Raw genomic sequence first — 15,385 nt, 5'->3', positions numbered from 1 at the left:
GATGCTATGAGACTGCAGAGTGACTTGGATAGGTTAGGTGAGTGGGCAAATGCATGGCAGATGAAGTATAATGTGGATAAATGTGAGGTTATCCACTTTGGTGGTAAAAACAGAGACAGACTATTATCTGAATGGTGACAGATTAGGAAAAGGGGAGGTGCAACGTGACCTGGGTGTCATGGTACATCAGTCATTGAAGGTTGGCATGCAGGTACAGCAGGCGGTTAAGAAAGCAAATGGCATGTTGGCCTTCATAGCGAGGGGATTTGAGTTCCGGGGCAGGGAGGTGTTACTACAGTTGTACAGGGCCTTGGTGAGGCCACACCTGGAGTATTGTGTACAGTTTTGGTCTTCTAACTTGAGGAAGGACATTCTTGTTATTGAGGGAGTGCAGCGAAGATTCACCAGACTGATTCCCGGGATGGCGGCACTGACATATCAAGAAAGACTGGATCAACTGGGCTTGTATACACTGGAGTTCAGAAGAATGAGAGGGGATCTTATCGAAATGTTTAAAATTCTGATGGGTTTAGACAGGTTAGATGCAGGAAGAATGTTCCCAATGTTGGGGAAGTCCAGAACCAGGGGTCACAGTCTAAGGATAAGGGGTAAGCCATTTAGGACCGAGATAAGGAGAAACTTCTTCACCCAGAGAGTGGTGAACCTGTGGAATTCTCTACCACAGAAAGTTGTTGAGGCCAATTCACTAAATATATTCAAAAAGGAGTTAGATGTAGTCCTTACTACTAGGGGGATCAAGGGGTATGGCGAGAAAGCAGGAATGGGGTACTGAAGTTGCATGTTCAGTCATTGAATGGCGGTGCAAGCTCGAATGGCCGAATGGCCTACTCCTGCACCTATTTTCTATGTTTCTATGTTTCTATCCTTGTTTCGAGGTACTGCCTATGATAAGAACATAAGAACATAAGAAATAGGAGCAGGAGTAGGCCATAAGGCCCCTCGAGCCTGCTCTGCCATTTAATACGATCTTGGCTGATCCAATCATGGACTCAGGTCCACTTCCCCACCCGCTCCCTGTAACCCCTTATTCCCTTATCGGTTAAGAAACTGTCTATCTCTGTCTTAAATGTATTCAATGTCCCAGCTCCAACAGCTCCTGAGGCAGCGAATTCCACAGATTTACAACCCTCTGAGAAAGTAAATTTCTCCTCATCTCAGTTTTAAATGGGCGGCCCATTATTCTAAGATTATGCCCCTTAGTTCTCGTCTCCCCTATCAGTGGAAACATTCTCTGTGCATTCACCTTGTCAAGCCCCCTCATAATCTTATACGTTTCGATAAGATCACCTCTCAATCTTCTGAATTCCAATGAGTAGAGGCCCAACCTACTCAACCTTTCCTCATTGGTCAAGCCCCTCATCTCCGGAATCAACCTAGTGAACTTTCTCTGAACTGAATTTTGAAATTATGCCCTGTATACCCAAGTCCAAGTCATTAATATAGATCAAGAAAAGCAGTGGTCCTAGTATCTGCCCCTGGGGAACACCACTGTATACTTTCATCCAATCCGAAAAACACCCATGCTGCCATTTATTCCATGGGCTTCAACTTTGCTGGCAAGCCTATTATGTGGCACTTTATCAAACGCCTTTTGGAAATCTATGTACACCATGTACAACTGCATTGCCCTCATTAACCCTCTCTGTTACCTCACCAAAAATTAGATCAAGTTAATTGAACACGATTTGCCTTCAATAAATCCGTGCTGGCTTTCCTTAATTAATCCAAACCCGTCCAAGTGACTGATAGCGTTGTCCCTGATTATCCTTTCTGAAAGCTTTCCCACTATCGAAGTTAAACTAACTGGCCTGTAGTTGCTGGGTTTATCCTTACATCCATTCTTGAATAATGTTGTAACATTTGTAACCACCCCCGTATCTAAGGAGGATTGGAAGATTATGGCCAGCATCTCAGCGATTTCCTCCTTAACTTCCCTCATATCCTAGTATGCATCCCATCCTATCCTGGTGACTTATCAACTTTAAGCCTTTCTGGTACCTCCTCTATCAACTTTTATGCTATCCAGTGTATCCACTATTTGCTATTTCACAATGGCCTTGATTTTATGAACCTGAACCGATTTTATGAACCTCAACCGGTCCGTGGCGGATGGCGCTAGTGGCGGATCCCGACCCCGCTGCTGGCTCCATCCCAACCTCTGAAATGAATTTCACCTGATTGTGCTTGTTAAGCCCGCCCATGGGGATTTAGCCCAATTAGAGGAAGCAGGTCTGGTGATGTCATTTAATGATGCGTCATCAGCCGGTTTCCTTAATGGCTTATGGAGGGAGCCACAGCATTCAGTGAGGTCCTCTTCACTTCCCATGGGAGGAACAGACCTCCCCAAGAGATCAATACAGCCTGGTTGCACATTGCAGAGGAGGGCACACACAGGGATGTGGTCAGGATGACCTGGCTGCAATGCCGCAAACATTTCAATGATCTCAATAGATCAAGAAACATTACTGCAAAGCCATATTCGCCCTCAACTTGCTGTGCCACTCATCACATTTCCGTGACTCTGCCTTTCCTACCCTACTCCTGCACATCCTTACACCAACTTACCTTGCACCTCCACCCATCCCTCTCTATCTATATAATCACTTTCCCATCTCATGAGCCACCCCTCATACTCACCCTCATCCTAGTCCAATCATAGCAACTAACAACACACAAGAGTAGGCACTCGGGTGTTTAGCCAATGTTCATGTAAAGTTTCTGTTAATGTCGTGTCAAACATTGAAATCTTTATTTTCAACACTTTGTGTTCTTGGACAGATTTGTGTGCACCTTTGGAAGTGGCTTAGTGAGTTGCAGTGAATGGTGCGACATAACAGTACCCCCTGCAATGGTGATGAGTGTGAAAGGAATGGCTTTGGCATTGTAGGGATGCTTTATGGTGTTGGGATGGGATGGTGCCAACCTGGCACATCATGTGGCAGCCACGGTGTACAGCATCAAGTGAAGTATATCTGGCCATGGTGAAGCCATCCCGGCAGCAATATGGTCGGGTGCTGATGGCCTCTGTCCTGTGCTGCATCAGTTGATTGCAGATAAGTTTGGTGTTGTTTTTGGTGGTACTGATGTGCCTGGTGCTGCTGGTGTTGGGGCTGATTGTGGTGGGATTCTGAGGAACAAGGTGCGATAGTAATAGATGTCAGGTGAACTTGAGATGACAGAAGCAAGCTGTCCATTGTGAGAGAGGTTGTTCCAATGTGGTAACACAGGATAGAGAGATTGCTCCGAACACTTGCAACCTGCATAAAGCTCAAAGTGCCTTCCAAATGCAGTAAGCAACAGCTTTTGATCTTGGAAAGTGAACAGTTGTGAAATGGGAGATTTTATAACACAATTGCAGCTGTCAAGTAAATAAATTAAATCATGGTCACACAGTTCTCTCGGTCCTTACTGGACGTGATGCCCAAGTAGCAATAATATAATATCCCCTATATATTACCTGTGGGCAACCTGGTAAAATGGTAAGTTCAGCTCAAAATTAATTTTAATAGGCTCTTAACAAGGTCATAATGACCTAAATTGCCTCCTCCACTGCTGCATGTTGGGTCTGTTCAGCATTGACAGACCCGACATCTGGGAAAGTAGTGTGGTGGTGGGTTGACAGTGGGGTCCCGACCTGCTGTCAATCATTTTAAATTTAACAGCTGACCTACCACCCATCCCGTCCTATGAGCGCCGGCAAAATTCTGGCCTCAGTGTCAGACGAGATTATGAGCTGTATCGTACTCGCGTCCGGACTGGGCTTCAACTCATCTGACTCCACTGAGCCAAGATTGTCATCAACTCGATAAAATAAAAGTTCCAGTTTTTTGGTGAAGAGAAAAAGAGAAATACTGAAGCAATAGTCAGTTTAGACAATGTTTAGTATGTCATTGCCTGTAAAAGCGCTTTGAGACATTCGGTGGTCATGAAAGGGGGTATATAAATCCAAGTCCTTCTTTCTTTAATCGTTAGTTTACATAATAAATCTGATCGAAAGACATTCCAGTGATTTAATACAGGCAGAGAAGCTTCATTTGTTCATTTATAAGAAGGCCTTGAAGGGACAAGTTCATTAAAATTATGGAGTTGTCTTAGGTAACCCAATGAAACATGCAAATTGCGACGTAAAAGGGGTAAGGAAAAAGGTATAAAATGTGGGTGCTGGAAAAGATACTTTAGAATTTGATAAACCTCAAAAACCAAGCCCAGAATTGTAACGTGTTTGAATTTTCCGGCTAAAACTCGCAAAGTTTCATCTTAAGTGCTACCATTAAGTATATGTTTAATTATTACATGCTTAATAAATCTGTGACATCTAACACTTAATGTTATGAATTATTATTTTGAGGTGTAAATTATAAATAAGAACACCCCTCCTCAATTAAATGTAAGGACAGTAGTGTGAGATGTAAAATTATGAATGGCTCTCTAGGTTTTATAAATAGAAATATGATGTATTAAAACAAAGCGGTAATGCTAAACCTGTACAAATCATTAGTTCGGCTGCAGTTAGAATATTGGGGGTAATTTTCAAATTTGTCACCTGCATGGTAACCTGGGGCTGTGAATGTCATATTTCATGTCATATCTCCCTTTGCCTATCATCAGGCCACTGTTACATCAGATAATTCAGCTACATTAATAAGTGTCAAAATGTAGATGTTGACCCCTGTATTATATGAATATAAATAACATATTCAGCATTATGTTGCAAAAGGCTATTTAAGATCATCGTTACAATAGTTCTTGCCACCTTGGTATAATGCAAGAATGCTTTGAAAAGAGTTTCTTCCACAATGTAACATATTATATTAAGAGCTTTCAAAATCAATCCAACCGCTGCATCTCAGGTCTGAACACAAGTTCCTTTTTAAAATAATATGCCTTGATTCGAACAGAAAATTTAACACACATCCGTTAAACTATGCAAGTAACACTCATGAAGGGCACAGTCTGATTTTGTTAACTTAAATAAAGGATTCATGTTGTGCAAAGTATTTGATATCATTACATGCATTCTTCAAGGGAATCTCACCTGTACAAATTTCTTCTTGATCAGTACCATTCACATAGTCTTGACTGACCAGTGATGCAAAGCATGCCTACAAGAAATTCACAATTAATGCTTCCAATTTTCCAACATTTAGTTAACAAAAACAATCTAGTGTAAGGGCACTTTCATATCCGATTACAACTGCAGGCATAAGATTCAAGGATTCTGCAAAAATTGAGCAACAAAAGGTGTCAGGAAAATATTTGTGGAATAAGTTATTGCTGGGGAAAGCTGAACACATCAGTAGAAGAGAGATCATTTAATAGATATGTTAGAACAGCAGCCAGCAGACACTTGGAAGTGTGACAAAATCTGGAGCAGTAAAGAAGCTCTTCCAGGTCAAGGTTTTAAATCCAAACTGGATAGTCTCGACCTCAAGCAGAAAGCAAATAAGACTGGCAGAAACAAGGCAGAGACAAAGGAATCTGAGAGCCAAGAGATAACAAATAAAAGAGCATAGTAATATCACAGAGTTATACAACATAAAAACAGGCCATTCAGCCCAAGAGGTTGATGCCAGTGTTTATGTTCCACATGAGCCTCCTCCCAGTTTACTTCATCCCACCCTTTCAACATATCCTTCTGTTCCATTCTCTCTCATGTACTTATCGAGCTTCCCCTTAAATACATCTATGCTAATCGCCTCAACCATTCCATGTGGTAGCAAGTTCCACATTCTTATCACTCTCTGAGCACAGAAGTTTCCCCTGAATTCCTTATTGGATTTATTAGTGGCTATCTTATATTCACGACCCCTAGTTCTGGATTTCCCCACAAGCGGAAACATATTTTCTATGTGTACCCTATCAAACTCCTTCATATTTTTATTCTAGAGAAAAGAACCCCAGCCAGTTCGTTTTTTCCTGATAGTTCTATACTTTCAGTTCTGGTACCATCGTCATTAATCTATTTTGCACTTTCTCTAGTTTGCACTATATCCTTTTTGTAAAATGGAGACCAGAACTGTGCACAGTGCTGCAAGTGTGGTCTAACCAAGGTTCTCTACAAGTTTAACATAACCTCTCTACTTTTTAGTTCAATTCCTCTGGAAATTGGTTTTAAATCCAAAGGTTTTAAATCCAAACTGGATAGTCTCGACCTCAAGCAGAAAGCAAATAAGACTGGCAGAAACAAGGCAGAGACAAAGGAATCTGAGAGCCAAGAGATAACAAATAAAAGAGCATAGTAATATCACAGAGTTATACAACATAAAAACAGGCCATTCAACCCAAGAGGTTGATGCCAGTGTTTATGTTCCACATGAGCCTCCTCCCAGTTTACTTCATCCCACCCTTTCAACAAGTCCTTTGTCTGCACTTGCTATGGCTTTGTAAGCCTGTGCTGCTACTTTTAATGACATGTGAATCTATACTCCTAAATCCCTTTGCCCCAACTCTGTCCCATTTAGACATAGGCCAGAACTTTGTCATCTGTAACATCAGCATCGGTGCCCTTGAAACTATCTCACCTTGGTCCTCAGAATCCCACCACAATCAACCCCAACACCAACAGCACGGGCACACCAGCAGCACCAACAACAACACCAACCTTCTTCACAATCACCTGATGCTGCACAGGACACAGGGCATCAGCACCCAACCACATTGCTGCTCGTGATACCAGGGATGACCTCACCATGGTCACAGTTACTTCACTTGACACTGTACACCTGGCTGCCACATTATGTGCCAGGTTGGCACCACCCCACATCAATACCATAGTGCATCCCGACAACGCCCAAGCCATTCCTTTTGCACTCACCATTGCGGGGGTACCGTTATGCCTCACCATTCACTGCAACTCACTAAGCCACTTCCAAAGGTGCATACAAATCTGTCCAAGAAGGCAAAGTGTTGAAAATAAATATGTCAATGTTTGACAACACATTAACAGAAACTTTACATGAACATTGGCTAAAACACCCAAGTTTCTATCCACGTGTGCTGTCAGTTGGTATGCTTGCACTAGGCTGAGGATGAGTGTGAGGGGTGGCTAATTAGATGGAAATCTGATAATGTAGATGGAGTGGGGTGGATGGAGGTGCAAGATAAGTTGGTGTAAGGATGTGCAGGAGTAGGGTAGGGAAGGCAGAGTGATGGGGATGTGATGAGTGGCACAGCAGGATGAGGTGTGGCTCTACAGTAATGTTTTGTGACCTACTGAGATCATTGAAAGGTTTGCACCACTGTAGCAGGAAGCAAGAAACTGTAGACCAGTTAGCCTAACATCTGTCGTTGGGAAAATGCTGGAGTCCATTATTAAGGAAGTAGTAACAAAACATTTAGAAAATCATAATACAATCCAGCAGAGTCAACATGATTTTATGAAAGGGAAATCATGTTTGGCAAATTTGCTGGAGTTCTTTGAGGATGTAACAAGCAGGGTGAATAAGGGGGAACCAGTAGATATCGTGCATTTGGGTTTCCAGGAGATATTCGATAAGGTGCCACATAAAAGGTGCGAAGGTTGTTGGTGTCCTCCTTAGTGAATACCGAACCAAAGTACTTGTTCAATTGGTCTGCCATTTCTTTGTTCCCAGTTATGACTTCCCCTGATTCTGACTGCAGGGGACCTACGTTTGTCTTTACTAACCTTTTTCTCTTTACATACCTATAGAAACTTTTGCAATCTGCCTTAATGTTCCCTGCAAGCTTCTTCTCGTACTCCATTTTCCCTGCCCTAATCAAACCCTTTGTCCTCCTCTGCTGAGTTCTAAATTTCTCCCAGTCCCCGGGTTCACTGCTATTTCTGGCCAATTTGTATGCCACCTCCTTGGCTTTAATACTATCCCTGATTTCCCTTGATAGCCACGGTTGAGCCACCTTCCCTTTTTTATTTTTACGCCAGACAGGAATGTACAATTGTTGTAGTTCATCCATATGGTCTCTAAATATCTGCCATTGCCCATCCACAGTCAACCCCTTAAGTATCATTCGCCAATCTATCCTAGCCAATTCTCGCCTCATACCTTCAAAGTTACCCTTCTTTAAGTTCTGGACCATGGTCTCTGAATTAACTGTTTCATTCTCCATCCTAATGCAGAATTCCACCATATTATGGTCACTCTTCCCCAAGGGGCCTCGCGCAATGAGATTGCTAATTAATCCTCTCTCATTACACAACACCCAGTTTAAGATGGCCTCCCCCCTAGTTGGTTCCTCGACATATTGGTCCAGAAAACCATCCCTTATGCACTCCAGGAAATCCTCCTCCACCGTATTGCTTCCAGTTTGGCTCGCCCAATCTATGTGCATATTAAAGTTACCCATTATAACTGCTGCACCTTTATTGCATGCACCCCTAATTTCCTGCTTGATACCCTCCCCAACATCACTACTACTGTTTGGAGGTCTGTACACAACTCCCACTAACGTTTTTTGCCTTTTGGTGTTCTGCAGCTCTACCCATATAGATTCCACATCATCCAAGCTAATGTCCTTCCTAGCTATTGCATTAATCTCCTCTTTAACCAGCAATGTTACCCCACCTCCTTTTCCTTTTATTCTATTCTTCCTGAATGTTGAATACCCCTGGATGTTGAGTTCCCAGCCCTGATCATCCTGGAGCCACGTCTCCGTAATCCCAATCACATCATATTTATTAACACCTATTTGCACAGTTAATTCGTCCACCTTATTGTGGATACTCCTTGCATTAAGACACAAAGCCTTCAGGCTTGTTTTTTTAACACCCTTTGTCCTTTTAGAATTTTGCTGTACAGTGGCCCTTTTTGTTCTTTGCCTTGGGTTTCTCTGCCCTCCACTTTTCCTCATCTCCTTTCTGTCTTTTGCTTTTGCCTCCTTTTTGTCTCCCTCTGTCTCCCTGCATTGGTTCCCATCCCCCTGCCATATTAGTTTAACTCCTCCCCAACAGCACTAGCAAACACTCCCCCTAGGACATTGGTTCCGGTTCTGCCCAGGTGCAGACCGTCCGGTTTGTACTGTTCCCACCTCCCCCAGAACCGGTTCCAATGCCCCAGGAATTTGAATCCCTCCCTGCTGCACCACTGCTCAAGCCACGTATTCATCTGCACTATCCTGCGATTCCTACTCTAACTAGCACGTGGCACTGGTAGCAATCCCGAGATTACTACTTTTGAGGTCCTACTTTTTAATTTAGCTCCTAGCTCCTTAAATTCGTTTCGTAGGACCTCATCCCTTTTTTTACCTATGTCGTTGGTACCAATGTGCACCACGACAACTGGCTGTCCTCCCTCCCTTTTTAGAATGTCCTGCACCCACTCCGAGACATCCTTGACCCTTGCACCAGGGAGGCAACATACCATCCTGGAGTCTCGGTTGCGGACGCAGAAACGCCTATCTATTCCCCTCACCATTGAATCCCCTATCACTATCGCTCTCCCACTCTTTTTCCTGCCCTTCTGTGCAACAGAGCCAGCCACGGTGCCATGAACTTGGCTGCTGCTGCCCTCCCCTGATGAGTCATCCCCCCCAACAGTACTCAAAGCGGTGTATCTGTTTTGCAGGGGCATGACCACAGGGGACCCCTGCACTACCTTCCTTGCACTACTCTTCCTGCTGGTCTTCCATTCCCTTTCTGGCTGTGGACCCTTCTCCTGCGGTAAGGCCAACTCGCTACACGTGCTACTCACGTCATTCTCAGCATCGTGGATGCTCCAGAGTGAATCTACCCTCAGCTCCAACTCCGCAACGCGGACCGTCAGGAGCTCGAGGCGGATACACTTCCCGCACACGTAGTCGTCAGGGAGACCGGAAGTGTCCCTGAGTTCCCACATGGTACAGGAGGAGCATAACACCTGACCGAGCTCTCCTGCCATGACTTAACCCTTAGATACACTTAAATTGGCAACAACAATGTTAAAAGTTACTGACTAATATAAAAAGAAAAAGAAAAACTACTCACCAATCACCAACCAATCACTTACCCCCTAGGCTGTGATGTCACCTTTCTGTTTCTTTCTACTTCTATTTTGCCTTCTCCCTGTAGCTGCACAAGTACGCCTCACCAACGAACTCCCGATGCCTCTCGCGGCCTTTTATAGGCCTCCGACCCCGGACTCACGCCTCACCAACGAACTCCCGACGCCTCTCGCGGCCTTTTATAGGCCTCCGACCCCGGACTCACGCCTCACCACCGAACTCCCGACGCATCTCGTGGCCTTTTATAGGCGTCCGACCCCGGACTCACGCCTCACCTGTTGTGACGTTAGTTCCATTTATTGTAACGCCAGAGTGAGGCACAAGCATGGTGGACAGCCTTTAATACTGAGTCCTGTACAACTATGCAGGTAACCCTCAGGTCTCCCATCACATTGCCCTCTGGTGATACACCTTATAGAAACATAGAAACATAGAAAATAGATGCAGGAGTAGGCCATTCGGCCCTTCGAGCCTGCACCACCATTCAATAAGATCATGGCTGATCATTCACCTCAGTACCCCTTTCCTGCTTGCTCAACATACCCCTTGATCCCTTTAGCTGTAAGGGACATATCTAACACCCTCTTGAATATATCCAATGAACTGACATCAACAACTCTCTGCAGTAGACAATTCCACAGGTTAACAACTCTCTGAGTGAAGAAGTTTCGCCTCATCTCAGTCCTAAATGACTTACCCCTTATCCTTAGACTGTGACCCCTGGTTCTGGACTTCCTCAACATCGGGAACATTCTTCCTGCATCAAACCTGTCCAGTCCCGTCAGAATTTTATATGTTTCCATGAGATCCCCTCTCATTCTTCTAAACTCCAGTGAATACAGGCCCAGTCGATCCAGTCTCTCCACACATGTCAGTCCTGCCATCCCGGGAATCAGTCTGGTGAACCTTCGCTGCACTCACTCAATAGCAAGAACGTCCTTCCTCAGATTAGGAGACAAAAACTGAATACAATATTCCAAGTGAGGCCTCACTAAGGCCCTATACAACTGCAGTAAGACCTCCCTGCTCCGATACTCAAATCCCCTAGCTATGAAGGCCAACATGCCATTTGCCTTCTTCACCGCCTGCTGTATCTGCATGCCAATTTTCAATGACTGATGTACCATGACACCCAGCACCTCCACTTTTCCTAATCTGCCAACATTCAGATAATATTCTGCCTTCGTGTTTTTGCCACCAAAGTGCATAACTTCACAGTTATCCACATTATACTGCATCTGCCATGCATTTGCCCACTCACCTAATGTGTCCAAGTCACCCTGCAACCTCTTAGCATCCTCCTCACAGCTCACAGCGCCACCCAGCTTAGTGTCATCTGCAAACTTGGAGATACTACACTCAATTCCTTCATCTAAATCATTAATGTATATTGTAAATAGCTGGGGTCTCAGCACTGAGCCCTGCAGCACCCCACTAGTCACTGTCTGCCATTCTGAAAAGGACCCATTTATCCCGACCCTCTGCTTCCTGTCTGCCAACCAGTTCTCTATCCACGTCAATACATTACCCCCAATACAATGTGCTTTAATTTTGCACACCAATCTCTTTTGTGGGACCTTATCAAAAGCCTTTTGAAAGTCCAAATACACCACATCCACTGGTTCTCCCTTGTCCACTCTATTAGTTACATCCTCAAAAAATTCTAGAAGATTTGTCAAGCATGATTTCCCTTTCATAAATCCATGCTGACTTGGACCGATCCTGTCACTGCTTTCCAAATGCCCTGCTATTTCATCTCTAATAATTGATTCCAACATTTTCCCCACTGCTGATGTCAGGCTAACCGGTGTATAATTACCCGTTTTCTCTCTCCCTCCTTTCTTAAAAAGTGGTGTTACATTAGCTACCCTCCAGTCCATAGGAACTGATCCAGAGTTGATAGACTGTTGGAAAATGATCACCAATGCATCCACTATTTCTAGAGCCACTTCCTTAAGTACTCTGGGATGCAGACGATCAGGCCCTGTGGATTTATCGGCCTTCAATCCCATCAATTTCCCTAACACAATTTCCTGACTAATAAGGATTTCCTTCAGTTACTCCTTCTCATTAGATCATCGGTCCCCGAGTATTTCTGAAAGGTTATTTGTGTCTTCCTTCGTGAAGATAGAACCAAAGTATTTGTTCAATTGGTCTGCCATTTCTTTGTTCCTCATTATAAATTCACCTGATTCTGACTGCAAGGGACCTACGTTTGTCTTCACTACTCTTTTTCTCTTCACATATGTATAGAAGCTTTTGCAGAAGGTTTTTATGTTCCCAGCAAGCTTCCTCTCATGCTCTATTTTCCCCCTCATAATTAAACCTTTTGTCCTCCTCTGCTGAATTCTAAATTTCTCTCAGTCCTCAGGTTTGCTGCTTTTTCTGGCCAATTTATATGCCTCTTCCTTGGATCTAACAGTTCCTTAATTTCCCTTGTTAGCCACGGTTAAGCCATCTTCCCTGTTTTATTTTTACTCCAGCCAGGGATGTATAATTGTTGAAGTTCATCCATGTGATCTTTAAATGTTTGCCATTGCCTATCCATCGTCAACCCTTTAAGTATCATTCGGCAGTCTATTCTAGCCAATTCACGTCTCATACCATTGAAGTTGCCTTTCGTTAAGTTCAGGAGCCTTGTCTCTGAATTAACTGTGTCACTCTCCATCTTAATAAGGAATTCTAACATATTATGGTCACTCTTCCCCAAGGGGCCTCGCACAACAAGATTGCTAATTAGTCCTTTCTCATTACACATCACCCAGTCTAGGATGGCCAGCCCTCTAGTTGGTTCCTCGACATATTGGTCCAGAAAACCATCCCTAATACACTCCAGGAAATCCTCCTGCACCGTACTGCTACCAGTTTGGTTGGTGTTATATTTGTAAACGTATTTACTCTGTACAGCCACCGAGGGCTCATCCCCTGGAGTCCCAAGAGATCCCATAATCCCTTGGGAGAACAGGTATTTAAGGAGGCCTCACAGGTTGGAGAGGCACTCTGGAGACCTGCAATAAAAGGCTAAGGTCACACTTTAGCTCTTTCTCCATATATAATAACTGGTGACGAGATACAGATAGCGAACCCAAAGATGCAGTGACAGTTGTCATCCTGGAGAAATTCTCGGAGGGAGATGATTGGGAAACTTTTATGGAGCGGCTCGACCAATACTTCGTGGCCAACGAGCTAGATGGAGAAGAGAACGCTGCCAACGAAGGGCGATCCTCCTCACCATCTGTGGGGCACCAACGTATGGCCTCATGAAGAATCTGCTCACTCCAGCGAAACCCACGGAGAAATTGTGCGATGATTTGTGCAAACTGGTCCGAGAGCATTTGAACCCGAAGGAAAGTGTTCTGATGGCAAGGTACCGGTTCTACACCTACAAACGGTCTGAAGGCCAAAATGTGTCGAGTTATGATGCCGAGCTAAGACACCTTGCAGGATATTGCGAATTTGAAGGACATTTGGAGCACATGCTCAGAGATTTTTTTGTACTTAGCATTGGCCATGAAACCATACTTCGCAAACTTTTGACTGTAGAGGCCCCAACCTTGAGTAAGGCCCTAGCGATAGCCCAGGTGTTCATTGCCACCAGTGACAATACTAAGCAAATCTCTCAGCACACAAGTGCTGCTACAAGTACTGTGAACAAAGTGATGTTGTTATTGAATCGCAACATACAGGGCAAGTCACACATGCCTGCAGCTGCACATCCACTGATGTCTCAGAGTCCACCATCAAGTGTGATGAATGCAAGGCCATTAACACCTTGTTGGTGCTGCGGGGGTGATCATCATTTCCATTCATGCCAATTCAAAGGGTAGGTTTGCAAGGGCTGTGAAACAATGGGACACCTCCAACGAATGTGCAGGCGAGCTGCTAACCCTATTAAACCTGCAAACCACCATATTGCAGAGGAGGACAGATCCACGGAGGATCACGACGAACCAGAGCCTCAGTCCGAGGAGGCAGAGATACATGGGATGCACACATTCACCACGAATTGTCCCCCGATAATGCTGAATGTTGAACTAAATGAACTCCTGGTGTCAATGGAACTGGACACGGGCGCGAGCCAGTCTATCATGGGCAAAAAGACTTTCGAAAGACTGTGGTGCAACAAGGCCTCAAGGCCAGTCTTAACTCCAATTCGTACGAAACTAAGAACTTACACGAAAGAACTGATTCCCGTAATTGGCAGTGCTACCGTAAAGGTCTTTTATGATAGAGTTGTGCACAAGCTACCACTCTGGGTGATACCAGGCGATGGTCCCACGCTGTTCGGCAGGAGCTGGCTGGGAAAGATACGCTGGAACTGGGACGACGTCCGAGCGCTATCGCCCGCTGACAACACTTCGTGTGCCCAGGTCTTAAACAAGTTCCCTTCGCTGTTTGAACCAGACATTGAGATATTCCAAGGAGCAAAAGTGAAGATGGGGCGGGACCCATCCATCACAAGGCGAGAGAGGTACCGTACATGATGAGAGAAAGGGTAGAGATCAAGCTAGACCGGCTGCAATGAGAGGGCATCATTTCACCGATCGAGTTCAACGGAGTGGGCCAGCCCAATCAATCCTGTCCTCAAGGGAGACGGCACCATCAGAATCTGTGGCGATTACAAAGTAAATATCAATCGTTTCTCTCTGCAGGACCAATACCCACTACCAAAGGCCAACGATCTCTGCAACGCTGGCGGGAGGAATGATGTTCACGAAGCTGGCTCTGACTTCAGCCTACATGACGCAGGAACTGGAGGAATCATCGAAGGGCCTCACCTGCATCAACACGCACAAAGGTCTTTTTATTTATATCAATTGCCCATTTGGAATTTGATCAGCGGCGGCGATATTCCATGGAAACATGGAAAGCTTACTGAAGTCGGTCCCGCACACCGTGGTCTTCCAGGACGACATCTTGGTAACAGGTTGGGACACAGTCGAGCATCTGCAGAACCTGGAGGAGATTCTTCGTCGACTCAACCGCGTGGGGCTCAGGTTAAAACGATCAAAGTGCGTTTTCCTGGCACCTGAAGTGGAGTTCTTGGGAAGGAGGATTGCGGCGGACGGTATCAGGCCCACCAACACGAAGACGGAGGCAATCGAGAACGCACCGAGGCCACAGAATGTGACGGAGCTGCGGTCGTTTCTGGAACTCCTGAACTACTTTGGTAACTTCTTACTGGGTCTCAGCGCACTGTTAGAACCACTGCATGTCTTACTATGAAAAGGGGACGAATAGGTTTGGGGCAAAAGCCAAGAAAATGCCTTTGTAAATGCGAGAAAATTATTATGCTCAAACAAATTGCTTGTGTTGTATGATCCATGTAAGCGTTTGGTACTAGCATGTGATGCGTCGTCATATGGCGTCGGGTGTGTATTGCAACAAGCTAATGATTTCGGGAAACTGC

This window comes from Pristiophorus japonicus, unplaced genomic scaffold, assembly GCF_044704955.1.
Source record: "Pristiophorus japonicus isolate sPriJap1 unplaced genomic scaffold, sPriJap1.hap1 HAP1_SCAFFOLD_641, whole genome shotgun sequence".
NCBI lineage: Eukaryota > Metazoa > Chordata > Chondrichthyes > Pristiophoridae > Pristiophorus > Pristiophorus japonicus.
This window is presented reverse-complemented; position numbering follows the sequence as displayed.